The sequence below is a fragment of the Bubalus bubalis genome, chromosome 11 (genome assembly GCF_019923935.1).
Source record: "Bubalus bubalis isolate 160015118507 breed Murrah chromosome 11, NDDB_SH_1, whole genome shotgun sequence".
NCBI classification, from domain to species: domain Eukaryota; kingdom Metazoa; phylum Chordata; class Mammalia; order Artiodactyla; family Bovidae; genus Bubalus; species Bubalus bubalis.
The window spans coordinates 60,934,879-60,953,034 of record NC_059167.1 but is presented as its reverse complement, the minus strand read 5'-3'; the positions used below and the strand labels follow the sequence as shown (position 1 = coordinate 60,953,034).

Below are 18,156 nucleotides of genomic sequence, written 5' to 3'. Positions count from 1 at the left end.
AGACAGCATTGTAAGAGCAGCTCCCATGGAGTAGTGGGGGCCATGGAATCAGGACATGGAGATGACATGTTTCAAAAACCGTGACAATCTGGCTATGACAGGAAGATAAGAGTCAAGGCAGTAACTTGTCTCCATTCTCTAGTCTCTATTATCTTGCTTCTATCTACCAGTGATCCACCATAGACTCAGCACTGACATACACATAGTTACAGCTACACACATAAGGTCTGCCCACAGCTAAAGCCAAGCAAACATAATCCCCACTGTGGGGAAAGTGACAAAATATTAAAAGGTGATTGTTGGCCATCAAAAGATGCTTCCTTTTTAAGGAACCCCCAAGTGTAAAAGGATTGGCACTCTGGTAAATAGATTGTTCCAAAACATTCTTCTGTTGCTAAGGGACTCCTAGGCTACAGAACTGTATGTATGTGTTCATATATATGTGTTCATCTACCTCTGGTCTATGGTGATCATCATTATTCCCTATCTATCTTCCTACCTTCAGAACAACTGGGAAGAAAAATTTCCGTGGGCAGGCCAGTGAGACACTGAAGATGGAGAAAGAGAGATGGCATAAAACTGAATCACTGGGTTTGAGAACCAAAGGGCAACCTATCAACTCATTTCTAAGATCCTTAGAAGATGGTCTGTAAAAGGTAGTTTTCATGGATTGCAAAACCTTGAAAGTATGGTGAAAAAAATAAGCTGAAATTTCAGATCTGCCTGGATCTGAGATTTCAGCTGATTAAACCCTGATATCCTTACTGCTGCATTTCCTCAGGTAACTCACTTCCAAAGGGTAAGCCTCCATTTCTTCATCCAAAAAAGGGTCTAATATCCCATTACAGTCTTGTGGCAGAAATTAAATGGGATAATGCTTAGGATGGAAAGTACTCACTCATCTGTCTGGCACTGAATAGTTATAGATAGTTAATAAATGTTCATTTCTTCCCAATAAAAGGCTTCTGATCCTTCTGACTCTTTGATCAAAATGTCCCTTAAATATGCATTAAACAGCATGAATGGGAGGTGTGTGCCAGTGAAATACTTCAGCAAGAAGAATCAATGTGAAAATCAGAAGACCAAGCAATTTAATATGCCAACATATTCTGAAGGAGTTAGAGAAATCATGAAATCACACCAGTGATGATTATCTGTCAGATGAGTGACTAAAATAGCCTCTGACACTCTTGTTTCAGACTTCTCAGAAAAGAATGAAGTTACAGTGACCTCTAGTTTGGCTCCCCACAACACACATGAGGAGATTTTGTCACTAATATCCTTCCTATCACAAAAAACCAATGGGATTTTCCCACTTCTCCATGGTTAATTTCAGAACCATAGCTAAACAACCACTTTTTTTAAGGATTTAACATTTCAGGAAATATTTTTTAAATTTCATCTCATTCATAAATTTGGAGATTAGTGGACCTGTATTGGAGAAGGAAAATGGCAACCCACTCCAGTACTCTTGCCTGGAGAATCCCGTGGAGGGAGGAGCCTGGTAGGCTACAGTCCATGGGGTCACAAAGAGTCGGACACGACTGAGCGACTTCACTTTCACTTTGACTTTCATTCTGCTTCCTTATCCATTATCCCAGATTTTTAGCTATGGATCATTTCTCTAAATCTCAAGGTCAGCAGGGATGCTCTGACATCAATCTCTCTGCTCTTAAGAGGGAGCTTGTCCTAAGGCCATGCTCATCTTCTATGCTCAGCACAGTCAGTGACAGTCTCTGGGCTTAACCAAGATTTCAAAACACTTTCCTCTCTTGCCTCCAGAAAACATTCAAAACACTGTGAATTAAAAGAGCATCATTTCAGAGTTAAATGTTTAACCAAATCTAACACAATTTTTAGAGTAAATTAGTTAGTACTTTAATATTCTTCTTGACTCTCCTCACCACTGAGCCAGACTCAGTACAGAGAACAAGTGAAGACTTGCCCTTTTCAAGGGCCATTTTTGTCCTGATCCACACTAGCTGGAAACCAGGGTGATGACTACTGAATTAAGAACAAATTCTTAAATGTTGAAGCAAGGTTCCCTACAGCCCATTTTATCTTCCACATCTCCTTCCTGCAAACATTACAATCTCATTCATTAGCTTCTATGTGAGTGTGCTCAGTTGTCATGTCTGACTCTTCGGATTCATTTTGATATTTGGCAAAACTAATACAATTATGTAAAGTTTAAAAATAAAATAAAAATTTAAAAAAAAAGAGACCCTATGGACTGTAGCCCACCAGGCTCCTCTGTCCATGGGATTTTCCAGGCAAGAATACAGAAGTGGGTTGCCATTTCCTTCTCCAGGGGATCTTTCCAACCCAGGGATCAAACTCATGTCTCCTGCAGGCGGATTCTTTACCACTGCCCCATCCTGGGAAGCCCAAAGTGTTAATTGCTCAGTCATGTCTGACTCTTTGTGACCCCATGGACCATAGCCCACCAAGTTCCTCTGTCCAAAGGATTCTCCAGGCAAGAATACTGGAGTGGGTTTCCATTCCCTTCTCCAGGGGATCTTCCTGACCCAGGGATGGAATCCAGGTCTCCTGCATTGCAGGCAGTTTCTTTACCATCCGAGTCACCTTCCGGGGGCTCCATTAGCTGCGAGCTGGTTCCCACACATGCCCATCACTGTCTCATGCTGCACTTCACTGACAGCCAGCTTTGCCTGGACTGACCCTTCATCTCCACCTAGTCAAACTTGCTCACCCTTTAAGGTCCAATTCAAATGCCACCTCCTCCATGAAATTTTCAGGTCAACACAGAAGTGATGAGTTCTCACTCTACCAAACAGCCACAGCACTCAGACTATACCCACCCCATGGTGCTTTGCACAAATCAAATTTAACTCTGCTTATGTGGAGATATAATTTATCTCTCTTACTAGTCTGTAAGTTTACAGAAAAGAAAAATCATATGTAAACATCATAATAATTTCTATAAATAAGTGCTTACAAATAATCAGTGTTCAATACATAATAATCTGCTTTTAAAAAGTCTTACCAAATGCTCAAAATCACTAATCACATAATTCTCCATTCTCCTAACACACAAGGGCTGTGTGACAGGATGGGCAGAGCCAAGGTTCTTTTAACTAGTTTCCAAATTCTCACCACTTACCACATCCTAGTTTTCCTTCCAGTCATCACAACATATTCATTATGGCTTCCATTCTAAACCCAGATGAGTTCTTCAGAGAAGTCGATCCTCCTTGGAAACAGACTATATTTCATAATAAGGATTTGCGACTGGCAGGGAAATTTGGTTTTCAGCCTATGGGCTGGTCCTTTAGGTTTTGACATTTCTATTGTGACAAGATAGTAAACATATTCATCACGGAAGAAAACATCCTTCCTTCCATACAACAGGTTTAGGAGTCACAGAGCCTACTGCCTGCCATTCGCCATCTCATCAGAAAGGCAGAGCTCATTATTGGGAAAGTGGGAGCTTTCCATGACCCTATCAAAAGAGGAACTTCAGCAAACATACCTGTTGAGGACAGCAGGTTTTTAATAGCTTGAAGACTGACATAATTTATAATCATTTTCAGTTTGAACCTATGTCATGTTCGTCATGTAAGAGATTATTTTTTTTCCTAAAATACACTTTCCTCAATCACTTTTGAAGGTTACCAAAGCAAAATGCTCTCCTTCTACACTTTTTTTGGTGGGGGAGAGGGGGACAGGTGATGCTTTTAGGAGAGGAGAAGACCCTGTGCCCCTGTCCGGAAGAATTAAAGCCAATCAGATCATTTTCTAGGTCTTTTCTGACAACTCACCCTCTGCCTCAGAGGCAGAGTCCCAGCTGCACTGTGCAAAAGCAAACGATATGCAGGAGGAGACAGCTTGGGCCTCTCCTAAAGAGCTTTGCTACAGAAAAACCCAGCTGCTGCTACAGCTGGACAGATTCTAGGGAAAGGTGGCCAGCTCTGGAGATGTCAAGGTTCAGAAATAGCTGCTTGAGGTTCAATTAAATTCTACAACATGGGAAATCTGTGCTTCCAAATTTAAAAAAAAAAAAAAAAATAGATGACAGACTAGGTCCTTTAAGTGGGGGCGGGGAATTAGGAGATTGGAATTGACACATATACACTATTGACACTATATGTAAAATAAATAACTAAAGAGAACATAACTGTATAGCACAGGGAACTCTACCAAGTGAACTCTGGTGACCTGAATGGGAAGGAAGTCCAAAAGGGAGGAGACATATGTATCTGTGGAGCTTTCCCAGGGACTCAGTGGTAAAGAATCTGCCTGCAATAGAGATGCAGCAGGAGCCGTGTGTTTGACCCCAGAGTCAAGAAGATCCCCTGGAGAAGGGAAAGGCAACCCACAACAGTATTCTTGCCTGGGAAATGCCATCGACAGAGGATCCTGGAGGGCTACAGTTCATAGAGTCGCAAAGAGTCGGATATGACTTAGCAACTAAACAACGACAAATATACAGATAGCTGATTCATTTTGCTGTACAGTAGAAACTATCACATTATAAAGCAAATATACTTCAATAAATGTTAATTTTATAAAAATTTTAAAAGGACATAAAGTTTTGACAAAGCGTAAGTAACCTTCAAGTCCCAATTCTAATCATGTAGTGAAGCCAAGATATCTGTGTTTACAGTAAAACAGCATCCACATGACCATGTGAGTAACAGCCCCATTAACTGATGCCAAAGCAGAAAAACCATATTGGGTGGAAGATGGGCCACTGGTAAGAAGGCAGGCTGCACAGAGACAAACATGTCCCTTCCTCCTGCCACTTGTCCTAAAGACACCCTCAGAGCAGCCCAGTTTGGAGTGCTGCAAAGCATCACTACCTCTTTTCAACTTTTAGCTGTTCAATTAGTCTTCAATAAATTGAAAGAGGGCAGAGTTTGGTCAAGGTTTTATGCCCACACCTCTAGAAAAATTCACAGAGCTTGTCCAGAAAGCAGTGTTGCTGCCTAAATGATAAAGGGATAATTCTAATTTAATTTAAAAGGGCAAACTGTCAGAGGACGGAACACCTCAGGGCTTATCTACAAGAGCTAAGGCCTTTTATTACTAGATTTATATATCCCCATACCACTCAGATCAAAAGTGAGTGAAAGTCATTTCCACATAATGACTCTCCAGTAGCCTATGGATAATGAGTTTGTTATCTCCATCCGTCTCTTATTAGGAAGGGATTGGCCCCTTTACAAACACAGGATGGAGTGACTAAACCTTACATAAAGCTTTTATGAAGAAAGAGCTGGGCAGAGTTTCCCAGAGCAACCAGGAAAGCAGATTCTATCCTCATCTTCACTGGCTGGGTCTGGTAAACTTAACCTTGACACGCCTCCATTTCTGAAAATGTAAAACGGAGACTCCCTAACAGCCCAACTGCAACAAAGAGTCTTTGTCAGGTTAATGATGTTGGTATGCACTGTAAGAAAAATGTACGAAGAGAATCCACAGCTATACTTTTACCTTGTTCTCTGGCCATTGCCAAGTCTGTTAAAAACAATGATTTGGTAAGAAAAAGAAAGCAAAAGTTTGTTTCCAAGGGTCAGCAGTAATATCCTTATATGTTCACTGGACTTTCAGTGTTGAGGTCACTATTAATCCACCCTTATGGTACCCAAGTGGCTAAATCACAACTCTGAACTCTTCTGATGAGGTGAGTCCACCAGGGCCAAATATCCCTGTCAAGATGCCTCCCAAGAGGAGCAGATGATGAGGTTGATGAACTATATCCACTCTTCTGTCTCCTTATCTAGAGTATAGCTTTGGATTGCTTGTTTGTTATTTCAGTATTAAGCAGCAGCAGAAGGCAAGGCAAGATTTAACACAGTCCAAGTCATCATTCTCCCCAAACTGCAACCCAAACCAAAGTTCGTCATTAGGCCTAGCTCACCAAGTCCAAACAACATTTCCAGTGCCAAAGCTATGAGAACAAGCTTGTTCTATACTAAGACCCGCCTGACACAGCAGATCTCCTACACATTAGGATCACCTGGGGAGCTCTTAAAATCTAGATGCCTAGGCAACATCCCAATTAAGTCACAATGCCAAGTGTGTGCTTGCATGCTAACTCGCTTTAGTCCAACTCTGTGTAACTCTATGGACTGTAGTCTGCCAGGCTCCTCTGTCCATGGGGATTCTCCAGGATGGGGATTCTCCAGGCAACTAGTGCAGGTTGCCATGCCCTCCTCCAGGTAATCTTCCTTATCCAGGGATCGAACCTGTATCCCCCTGCACTGCAGGCAATTCTTTACCACTGAGCCACTGGGGAAGCCCCCAGAATTCCAAGGGAGTGTCATTATATTTCAAGTCTCATTAGGTGATTCCAAATGCATTCAAGGTTGAGAACCACTGCAGAATACCTTTCCATCCTCTCCATGAGTTTAGTCCTGAAAAGTGAAATTGAAATTGTTAGTCACGCAGTTTTGTCTGACTCTCTGCAACCCCATGGACTGTAGCTCACCAGCCTTCTCTGTCCATGGAATCCTCCAGGCAAGAATACTGGAGTGAGTTGCTACTGAAGTGGATTTCCTATTCCGGGGATCTTCCCAATCCAGGGATTGAACCCAGTCTCCTGTATTACAGGCAGATTCTTTACCGTGCCACCAGGTAAGACTAATTTAATCCTTAGATGACCAATTTATCCACAACTTTGTCAGTTTTAGCAATGAAAGTTTCACATCCCAGAACCCCTTCAGTCCCAAACAAACCAAGACAGTTGATCATTCTAATGCTGAATGCAATTTTTCAGCACTTACATTTTAGCCTTATTAAAAAGAAGTCTTTTTTTATGCTTCTTACACTTGCCACTGATGAATCATCTCAAAACAAAATCCACTATTTCTCGCTTTCTCCATATATGCTCTTTATTCTATATCTCATTTCCTATCCAAAGTATTCTGAATAAAATATCTAAGACCCAGGGGTCTATTGCTTGACTCACAAGCAACAGAAATTACCTGAAAAAGTTAAAAATGGATTTCAGTAAAATTTATTAAAAGTCTACTATATGCCAAGCAGTTTCAAAGCTGTGGATCAAAGATGAATAAGAGAAGTTGACATTCAAAGAGTTCACAATCCACTAGCACTGTAACAGCCTAGGGAGAAAAAGGAGAGTAAAGGGAACAGAAAGAAAATAAAGGAGTAGATTGAAAAGTAGGCCAGAAGAAGAAACTTGTAGATTTGTAGATTTTAACTTTGAACTTTAACCTTTATAGGAAAACATAATGCATATCTGCTCAAAATAAAAATGTAATGCTGGAAGAACAAAGAAACTTCCAGATGTAATTTTAAAGAGCTATTTCTTCATGTGTCATTTCAGAAAATATTTTAGTTCCAAATTTTAAAAATCAGGGCAGATGAGCTGATTCAAAACCACTTAAAGTTCCTAAAAAATCCAAGGTCAATGACCATAATAAAGCCCAGAATACATCCAACTAAAGGAAGCTATTTGGCTAGCAACTTGCCTCCCTTTTGAAATTTGATTTCATTATACTATTAATAATCCTCTCTTGTGAACCTTCCCTTAAGAAAAGCAAAAATTAAAAATGGTGCATATGGTAGTCTGATGGGTCAAGGCACATTGAATAAGACACGAAAATAGTGAAGAGAAAAGGTAATCGTAGAACTGTATAAGAAAATACAGATCTCTCTTTTAAAATAAGATCAAATATCAAAAAGAATTAGATAAGAATTTCAACATTCTTTTGAAACATTTTCAGCCACCAGACAGACTTCTTACGGTTGATTTTGGATAGGCTCAAATCTTATTTTTATAAATCTCCAGAAAAGGCAATTACTTTATTCTATTTTAAAATCTAATCAGAAAGTCTAGTCTAAATAGCTCTCCCTTTTCCCTATTTTCATTTCACTTCAGAAAAAAAAAATGAATAACTAATCATCACATCAGGCTTAAAAGATACCTAAGAATATTTAAGTTCTGTTTCTTTTTTTATTTCTTACCGAGAAGTGTGTAAAAGTGGATAAAAGTGAAATTAGCTCAGCTTAAACAAAAGCATTTCTGGGTACGGGCTCTAGGGGTGTGGGGAGCTGGCTGTACCAACGTGCAGTGGCTGGTTGCTGAATTTTGTCCGCTGCATGTGTCACGCTCGTAGCTTGAAAACAGCCATGTGGAAGTACTTACACCACAGAAACTGGCATCAGAAAACAGGACTGCTTAGTTAGTTAGGAAGCTGGTTGTTAAATGTTTACCAGCACAACACCTCTTCTAAGCCACCACCTATCTTTTTTGAAATAAATAAAAGGCAAATTCTGGATCAGAAAAAGAAGAGTCTTGAGGATTACCATCAGTGAGATAGCCAAAGGAACATGGAGATTGCAAATTGCTTTCCACCACAGCGATAGACTAGGAAGGAATTAAAAAGCTGCTCTGTGTTTCAGCTCAAAGTAGAGCCTCTTTAAGAAGAGGTGCACAAATAAGCCATAGTAGGAAAGAGGTTGACACTCTGGAGTCCCACAGACCCCTCGCCCTCACCACCTGGACCATCTCTACGTAGTACCATATGTGAGTCAGGTGGGGAGGACCAAATGCCTGGTTAGTAAGCAGGACCTGACACCATTTATATGAGATCTATCCAGTTTCACAGGCCAGAATGTCTTTCCACGGTCCCACAGTGATGCCCTTCATGAAGTTTAAACACAAAGTTTGATTCCAAAGCTGTTTCTCTCCATCATACCAAAGTCATGCTGAGGAGGGGGGGGGGGGGGGGGGGGGGAAGCAGCTTCTTGCTTCCCATTCTGAAGGTGATGGTCAAGGTAAGAGATTTTCTATTTTTGTTCATGCTTTGTAAGCACGAACACAAAATTATTGGGAGTCCTGACCTGTAGGTTTCTGTATATGTTTTTCTTCAAACGTTTTGAAATATCACTTTCCTATTTTTTTCCCCAGCATATGCTTTACGTGTCCAGTGCTTCCCTCCTAATCTTTCACATCCCTTTTTGTGACAGTCTAAAGTAAAGGCACAGCCAGGTGACCCTTCATCGATTTAGCAATGCTTCCCCGCGCTTGGAAAGGTGGAAAAATGTCCCCTATCCTTTCAAGGCATAACGGTAGAAAATCAAGTTTTACAAAAGGCTGTCAGACTCTGCCCCTGGGAATACATTCCTTAGCCTGCTTAGGGCTCTGCGACCCTGGGCTGACTGCTCCCACACAGCAGTTTTAGACGCTTTATAACCCCAATCAGGCTCTGGCACTCCATGTCAGGACACTAGTCTCCCACCTGTATGGATGCCCACCTGAAACCTTCTCCGGCTCTGATACCCACACTGGGCTACCCTATCAAGGGATCGCCTTTCTTACCTCACTCATGCTCTGAAATCGCTGGAGTTTTTGGCTTCCTTTAAACTCCTCATATCTGGAATCATTTCTTTCCCCCCATCCCACCACCCCCGACCTCGACAGAACAAATTGCTAAATGTTCCTATGCTCTATAGAAAGAAAATAGGGAAGGAAGGAAAAAAGGAAGGTGGGAGGGAGGAAAAAGAAACAGAGGAAGAAAGGAAATGTCCAGCAACATTTTCTGCCACCAACCGCTTCACGCTCATAAAACTAAACTTTTTTCCTCCTACTGCCTTTTCGTGTCCCTCCCTGGACTGCCAACATTATTCAGCTGTGGCAACACCCATCAACACTGCAGCCACACACCATTTGCAATTTCTGTATCTCTTAACAGTTTACTCTTCTCCCAAGATATTTTTAAGGAAAAAAGAAAAAGAAAAGATTAATATTTTTTGCACTGCAGCAGCCCTGGGAATTTTAAACTCTGAGAGGAACATTCACAACATTAAACTTGCTTGCAAACAAACAAGAAAAACTCTGTTTTCTCAGAGCCCATTAAAAAATAATAACTTTTTTAAAAAAATAATAAACAAAGCATCACAGAATCAGATGTAAAAATATTTCATTAATTTGAATGGTACACTGGGCTCCAACCCTTCCCTTCCTGGGATGACACTGATAACTTGATACCAAAAGTGAAGAAGGAATGAATGAACCCATCCCTCTCCCCAGGCAATGGCATACCTAATCTAGGAAAAGTGAAAGGAGAGGCAAGACAGAAACCAGCTAGAAAGACGGAATTTATAATAGGAAGAAGGCTTACTGGAAGCCATCCCCAGGGTGACTAAGCTGTTAGAAAGCATAAGTGATACAGGACTTTTTGGACAGCTGTAGACACTCATTTGCATGTGAAGGTAAGCAATGACCAGCCAAAGGAGATTTAATTAGCTTTGCTTTCAATTACTACAGTGATGCCATAAATTATCTCTGTCCCCCAAACCATTATTTTTCTTTTGCTTGATCTTCTGCTGATGGGATCTTACAAATGATGGAGCAGCAAAACTTTTTAATGCTTTGTGTTTCCTCAGGACTTTCAAGCCCTCCAATTGAAAATGCCAGCATTAAGGACAGAGTCTCCCAAGTGAGTTGCACAAACCCTGGGAGGTGTGTCAGGTGAGGCTCTGAAGTGATAAAAAATATTGGGACTTCTATTTTTTAATATATTTTAATCCTTCAAAAGAAAGGAATAAAGATCTGCTAACATCTAACCTATGGATCAGCTCCAGCATCTTCTCTCCACACAGATGTCTGCCTGCCAGGTCATGAGACGGCACCTCTCTAGGAGGGACGTGGGAGGAGCAGCCAGCCCTGCCCCGGCTTTCTCCTTACTTTTTAGTATCCTGCTCCCTATTGCATTTTACATGTGCCCAATTCAGTGGATTCACAGGCTGTATCATCTAGTTAATCAAACTAATCCTTCACAAAAGCTCTGATGGCTTCAAGATATTTCTGCAAAGAAACCAACTTAATAACAATGCAAGGAAAAACATAAGATGGCAAAAGCAAAGTCAACACTTCTCCGGCTTCCTGTATGAGCTCTTTCTCAGCTACTTACTTAATCTGTCCCTTCAAGGTAAATTAGATGCTTTAACAATAAGCAAGAAAGCAACTGCTTTTCAAAAGAAATTCATGTACAGAAAGACATTGTGAAAATGAATGCTTGAAAATCTTTCCATCATTATATGATTTTGTTGAAGAAAATACTGTAAGCATATTGCTATAAACACTCTCCTCTCTGAAAACTGTTTTTAAATCTTCCAAATGGAGAGTTTCAGTGGGTTTTTGAACACCTTTGTTCAAAACATTAAAATGCATTACCTTCAAATTAGTTTTGCGAAAACATCTGATTGATATCACAGACGATGGAAATTCACTAGCTGTATTTCAATGAAAACCTACTGCAAGATGAATTTGGGGCTGTAAATTGACTTACATGATGAAGTGAAGTCCATGATGAATTCCTTCTATTTGGGTGTTTTTGAGGAATATTTTTCAACTATGACAACAATTGAAAAACCAAGTCTCAAACTCGAACTGGAATACCTCTTCTAATTACTTCATCACAAAGTTTTTTTACAGATAGTCTAAAAACTAATAAAACATATTCAAGTACACTGCTCTCATTTTAAATGGTAACAATATTTTAATGACAGAAAAAATATTTTGTAACCATAAACTAAATAAAATATCATTTAAGGTGTTTATTTATATCATCTTTTTAAATTCCTTTAAGTGTATGTTTTATAATAAATATATATGACTATTCGAGTACATGTAAACAGTAAATAATATAAGTAGATTGTGGGTGAATGTTGAAAAATATTTCACAGATAGAGGCATAAGATCCGATAAGCTTTGTGACCACTGGCCTACAATGGCTGCTGACTTGGTAAGAATTTACTTCCAACACATTATGGTGCTTACTGTATACACCAAATAACAAAAGCACCTTGGCAGATAAGAGGACACTAAAAGCATATTCAGAGTAGTGCATCAATAAAGCTTAAATTAAGACAAGACAGGTATTCCCACGTGGCTCTAGTGGTAAAGAACCCACCTGCCAATGCAGAAGACAAGAGACACAGGTTCCATCCCTGGGTTAAGAAGATCCCCTGGAGGAGGGCATGGCAACCCACTCCAGTATTCTTGTCTGGAGAATCCCATGGAGAGAGAAGCCTGGCAGGCCACAGTCCTTGGGGTCACAAAGAGTCGGACATGACTGAAGCGGCAGCACACACGCACAAGACAAGCCATACTAAGACACTGGCCACAAAACACAGGCTTTACGCATTCGTACTCAGAATCACAGCAGGACGGTCATGCTGTTTTCAGTACTCTGTTTTAAATGCATTTAGAAACTCTGCTGCTGCTGCTTAGCCACTTCAGCTGTGTCCGACTCTGTGTGATCCCATGGACTATAGCTCGCTAGGCTCCTCTGTCCATGGAGATTCTCCAGCAAGAGTACTGGAGTGGGTTGCCATGCCCTCCTCCAGGGGATCTTCCCGACCCAGGGATTGAACCCAGGTCTTCCACATTGCAGGCAGAATTTTTAGTGCCTGAGCCACCAGGGAAGCCCTTAGAAACTCTGAATATGTCTAATGTACGCTTTCAAGATAAAGGTTCCTACAGCCATTTAACTCCCTTCCACCCTACAGTGAATGTCATTTTCACCGGTGGCACCAAGATTTCTAATCATCAAAACACAATTATCATTATTGACAACATATTTCTTAACCTCATATGTCAAATCACGTCACTTCAACATTCAGCCTGTGAGCTTTCCACGTCACAGCAAAAGCCTGGACTGTAGAAGGTCTTCTTCCATCTCACCCCTTGTTTGCCTGGTGGCTCAGTGGTAAAGAATCTGCCTGCTAATGCAGGAGATGTGGGTTCAATCCCTGGGTCAGGAAGATCCCCTGAAGAAGAAAATGGCAACCCCTCCAGAAAATCCCATCAACAGAGGAGTCTAATGGGCTATAGTCCATGGGGTTGCAAAAGAGGCAGACACAACTCAGCAATCAAACAACAACAACATACACATACTTGCTTTTTTATATTTAGCCACAAGGATGATTTCTGTGTTTTATTCATGCTATATTCCCAGTGCATACAACAGTATCTGGCCCATAGTATCATGTCTTTAAATAAGTATTCATCGTAAGAAGAAAACTGAAGCATCATTTCAAAATACTCAAAAAGACAAGGAGAAACCACCTCCATTAACATTTATTTATTACTTTATTGTGTACTTACTATGTATAAGGAAACTCTTTTTTCTGATTTATTTATTTTTGGTTGTGCTGGGTCTTTACTGCTGTGCATGGGCTTTCTCTAGTTGTGGCGAGTGGGGCTACTCTTTGTGCGGTCTGCAGGCTTCTCTTGCGGTGGCTTCTCTTGTTGCAGAGCACAGGCTCAGTAGTTGTGGAACATGTGCCTAGTTGTTCCACAGCATGTGGGATCTTCCAGGACCTGGGATCGAACCTGTGTCCCCTGCACTGGCAGGAGGATTCTTTAACCACTGGACCACCAGGGAAATCCTAAAGAACTCTTTTTGATTGTTTGAGGAAATAAAGATGAACCAAACACAACTTCCTCAAGAAATGTATGACCCAACGGGTGATACAAACACAAATAATTAAGTACACAACAGACTACAGATGTTAAGCACCCTGGTGGTATGGTGAGGTAGGGGAGAGAGAACCCACTTCTCTCTGATCAGAGAGGGAAGGAAAGTTAGGGACATGGAATATTGGAGATGATGTTAGAGAATAAAATACTCTCTCAGAGGTAAAATAATGTCCATGCTTTAAACAAGTCACACATTACATAATATGATTAATTTTTCTCAGTTTTTCCCTCTTTCCACTTCCCAGAGAGATAAATAAAATGGATTTATAAGTGTAGGAATTATTAGAATTTTAACAAAAGCTTTTTCATTCAGAAACAGAGAAATTTCACCCAGCAAAATGAGGGGACATTGTGGGGACATCAGAGGAGGAGGATGCTGCTGCTGCTGCTGCTAAGTCGCTTCAGTCATGTCCGACTCTGTGCGACCCCATAGACTGCAGGCCACCAGGCTCCCCCGTCCCTGGGATTCTCCAGGCAAGAACACTGGAGTGGGCTGCCATTTCCTTCTCCAATGCAGGAAAGTGAAAAGTGAAAGTGAAGTCGCTCAGTCATGTCTGACTCTTAGCAACCCCATGGACTGCAGCCTACCAGGCTCCTCCGTCCATGGGATTTTCCAGGCAAGAGTACTGGAGTGGGGTGCCATTGCCTTCTCCGCAGAGGAGGATAAGTGTGAGCTAAAGCCAGTGGGATGCACCCTGGTCTGAACAGGGGAAGACTGTGTTTGTTTGGCTTTAACACCAACAGTTTCTTTCAGCAAATGCCACATTCCTGGCAGGTTGACGTTTCTTATGTCAGTTTTGCACTTAAAGAAGATAACAAGGAAAAGTCAAAGTCCCATGAATCTCTCTTAATCTTTGATTCGAACATCACCTAGAGGATCAGGACATCAGATGGGACATCTTTCAGCCTTTTTCCCCCCCAAGTACTCAAGTTCTTTTAAAGCCAAATGGGAAGAAAAGATACGAATCCAGGATTACCAGATTTATACTTGCTAGTATTTTTATCTCATTCTGTTATTATATATCTGTGATCATAGCACCTGCTGGTGCAGAAGCGCCAAAAGACCAGGTTCAAGAGCTTTTGCAACTGTTTAGTTGTTGGACTAAAATAGGTATCTGGACAGAAGAGACTTCTGCTTAAAAGAGAAAGGCAAAATTATCTTCCATGCTGCTAAATAGATATAACCTTCCAGCAACAGGGTAAGGGTGGGTCAGTGGGTACAGAGAATAGCAACCAACAGGCACTGTTAGGATTGCTGGGATATATTAACTGGATGTGTTCTTCACTGCCGAGGGTTTGTATCAAATGGGGCATCAGAATGACTTCCCAGGAGCCCTAGTGGGCTTGTTTGCTTTACAACAGTACAAGCAGTGGTGTGATGATGAACGGGTTCTAAGAAGAGAGAACTCCAGCATTCTTTCCATATCAACTACAGAGATAGGGATGAATACTGTGGGGACAAATATTTTAGTTTGAAAACAGCATATGAACAGAAAGGAACACATCTGAGTCAGTTCTAGTGAGGTGGAAGAACCTAGGGCCTGTTATACAGAGTGAAGTAAGTCAGAAAGAGAAAAATTTCATACATTAATGCATATATATGGAGTCTAGAAAAATGGTACTGATGAACCTATTTGCAGGGCCAGGAATAAAGACACAGACATAGAGAAAAGACTATGGACACAGCGGGGGAAGGAGGAAGGAGAGGGTCGAACACACCGAGAGAGTAGCCCTGACATACATAGGCTACCGTGTGTAAAATATCTAGCTAGAGGGAAGCTGCTATTTGGGCACAGGGAGCTCAACCTGGTGCTCTGGGATGACCTAGAGGGTGGGATGGGGTGGGGGCGTAGGGGGAGGTTCAGGAGGGAGGGGATGTATGTGTGCTTGTGGCTGATTCACACTGTTGCATGGCAGGAGCCAATACAATATTATAAAGCGATTATCCTCCAACTAAAAATATAAACAAATAAACAGCTGTTAATCAAGTATAAAATTATATTTGCTGCTTGAATAATTTTCTTAAGTATTTAGAATACATAAAGCAATGAAGAAAAATGTCTTAGGGGTAAAGCTTTGATTCTATGACCAGGCTCTTCATCAGTAGTCCTCAACGTCACATCTACTCAATGTCCTTCAGAAGAAGGGCAAGAAGAGACACTATTATAGACCACTACAATGCCCAAAAGAAATTCATTTGGTTTGCCAAATGAAACCAGGCCTTTTGTAACCAAGCAGGTTACAAACCTGCCTTTTGTAACCAGGCTCCTCTTTGTACTCTCTTATTGACTCACAATCAATGACGAGTTTATTTCTCAGTTCAGGATGTCCTGTGGATAAAGGCTGATTTCCAGAGCAAAGGAGTTGAGTTCCATGTTTTACATGACACTCAAGGGGTTAATTATTAGGTAGGTAGTGTGCCTTTCATTTCCAGGAAAAGATAAACATCTCCCCCCAGCAGTCCATGGGGATAATGAAAGGCAGACAAAAGATCTGATCTTCATTTCACTGTTGATGAAGTGAATATCCTGAATGGATATTCTATAGCAGTCTAATGAGAGCACAGCTCACAGCGGAAATTTGAAATATTCTGAGTCCCTAGAGAAAAGGAGATTCAAACCTGCTTTTGTTTAGTTCCTTACTTCCAAGAGCTTTTATACCCTTTCTCCAAGTCTCTCCCCTACCACTCCTTTCTGATTGGGCATATAACTCAGTGCATAGTAGCAATTCCAGCCAAGCAGTTATTCTAGCCCCAAACAAGCATCAGAATTTGGCTTCTGTCCAGGAACAGTGTCAGTGAAAATATTTCCATTCAGGCTCTTTATCCTCTTGCCACCTCAGAGAAATGGCCTTGACACAACCCAAGGCCCAGACCATAGGAGACGCAGCACACAGAGCCAAGCAGCTCATTCCTTGGCTCGTTCCAACCTGAAAACCATACCTCAACCAACTTCAGAATCAGATGTGGGACACAGCTCTAACAGAAGTAAAGTCTGTAGCCCAAGGAAATACCACCATCCATTTTTACTGAAATCCTTTATCGGCTAAGGTCTAGTTTCTTTTACATTTACACAAATGTCTTTCAAATCCTACGGCCTATGAACCTACACAACTATTATGGCTGACCTATTCCATAAGTAAATGAAGCTTTCTGACCTTCAGAACTGTCAATCCAAAAATTGTCATCAAAAGCTTTTTAAAAACCCCCAAAGTATATCTGAAAAGCAAAGCAATGCTTATTATCTCAGATTTCTCGACACTTCCCTTGGAGAAAATTCTCTCATCACCCTTACCACTACCCTTTTCAAGTGCAAAACCCAAAGGCTAGCTCCTATTAAATTCTAAGTCGATGTTGCTGTTGTCAATCAGTCGTGTCCGACTCTCTGTGACCGTGTGGACTGCAGCATGCCAGGCCTCCCTCTGCCTCACCATCTCCTGAAGTTCACCCAAGATCTATAAGTGGGGGGAGGGAGACAACATTTTTATTGTTTAAAGCAAACCAGCACAAAAATTTTCTTCCATAAATGAAGTCATAGGAAAAGAAAGAAAACTGGAAACCAACAATATAGCCCTCCCACTCAATCAAGATTTTTGTGAAAAGTCCATGACCTGTAAGCAGTACACACATACCCTGGGCTCTCTTCTGCCGGAGAAGCAAAAGGTATGTGAGGTTTCCTTAAGATATGATACCTGCTGGCCAGAGAGAAGAATTAACTATGAATAGCCAATAAATATTATTTTATGAACTTTAAGGCCCCAGGGTGACTTTATTTTACGAATGAACTAGCTCTTTAAACAGGATAGATGAGTACATGAGCACATCAGAGATGCCATCCTATGGCCGTTAACTGTCTGTGCATCTTTCTCGGAGATACCAGGTGGCAAAATAAACTGCAGCCCTGTAAGATGAAGCCGTAAAAGATGAAAATTAGTTTCACGTGTCACAATGAACTATGCCCTGTTATATTCCACCCCTGCAGACCCATAGCATCCTCTGTCTATCTCTCTCTCTCACCTTCCTCTCTGAATATCTTTTCTCTGTGTCTCCATCTGTGGAAGAAGAAGGCCGGAACAATGGGAAGAATTCTTTCTCCTTTGTCTCCCTTTACCTGGTCTCTTTTCCCCAGTTTCTCTCCCTCAAGTGTCTCTCCTCTCCCTGTCTCACTTTGGTATTTCCATTTGGGTTTTCCTGTTTTGCGGGGAGTAGTACTGATTTTACATTCCAGGAAATGAGAAGATACAGCTGGGCAAGGAGCTCCCTGGGACTGAATCACTATTGTTCCCAGTGGTTTTATCTGTCTTCTTTACAAGTCTCCTTGCTGCCCACAAAAGTGCCAAGCTCCTGATAAATGGGACAGCGAGGTGTCACATTTTTCCCTTCTAAATGCAGAGTAAACTCTCACAACCTTGCTTCACTGAAAAATGAAACCATAACTACATGCAGGAGGCTCCTTAAAGAATTCCTTTCTAGGTTCAGCCCCAGAGTAGATTCCACATGGCTAATCAAGAGCTTCTGAGGAAAAACATTTATTCTCATGAAATGATGTCCCACAAGACAACTTTGTTTCTACAGCTACCTGTTCCAGGAATCCTAGTGACATCACTGACGTTAGAACCCACACCTGTAATAAGAAGTATCTTGAGGGGGAAAGATGAGCAGCGCTTCCCAGTGAGCTCTG

The 18,156-nt window shown here is 41.3% G+C and overlaps 1 long non-coding RNA gene across 1 annotated transcript; it reads left to right on the top strand.

The window, feature by feature from the left end:
• Positions 1 to 8,726: 8,726 nt before the first annotated feature.
• LOC123328095 lies at positions 8,727 to 10,824 on the top strand. The gene is made up of 2 exons (XR_006542861.1): positions 8,727 to 8,766; positions 10,378 to 10,824. It is a non-coding gene; the product is annotated as an uncharacterized LOC123328095 (long non-coding RNA).
• The last annotated feature ends 7,332 nt before the right edge of the window (positions 10,825 to 18,156 follow it).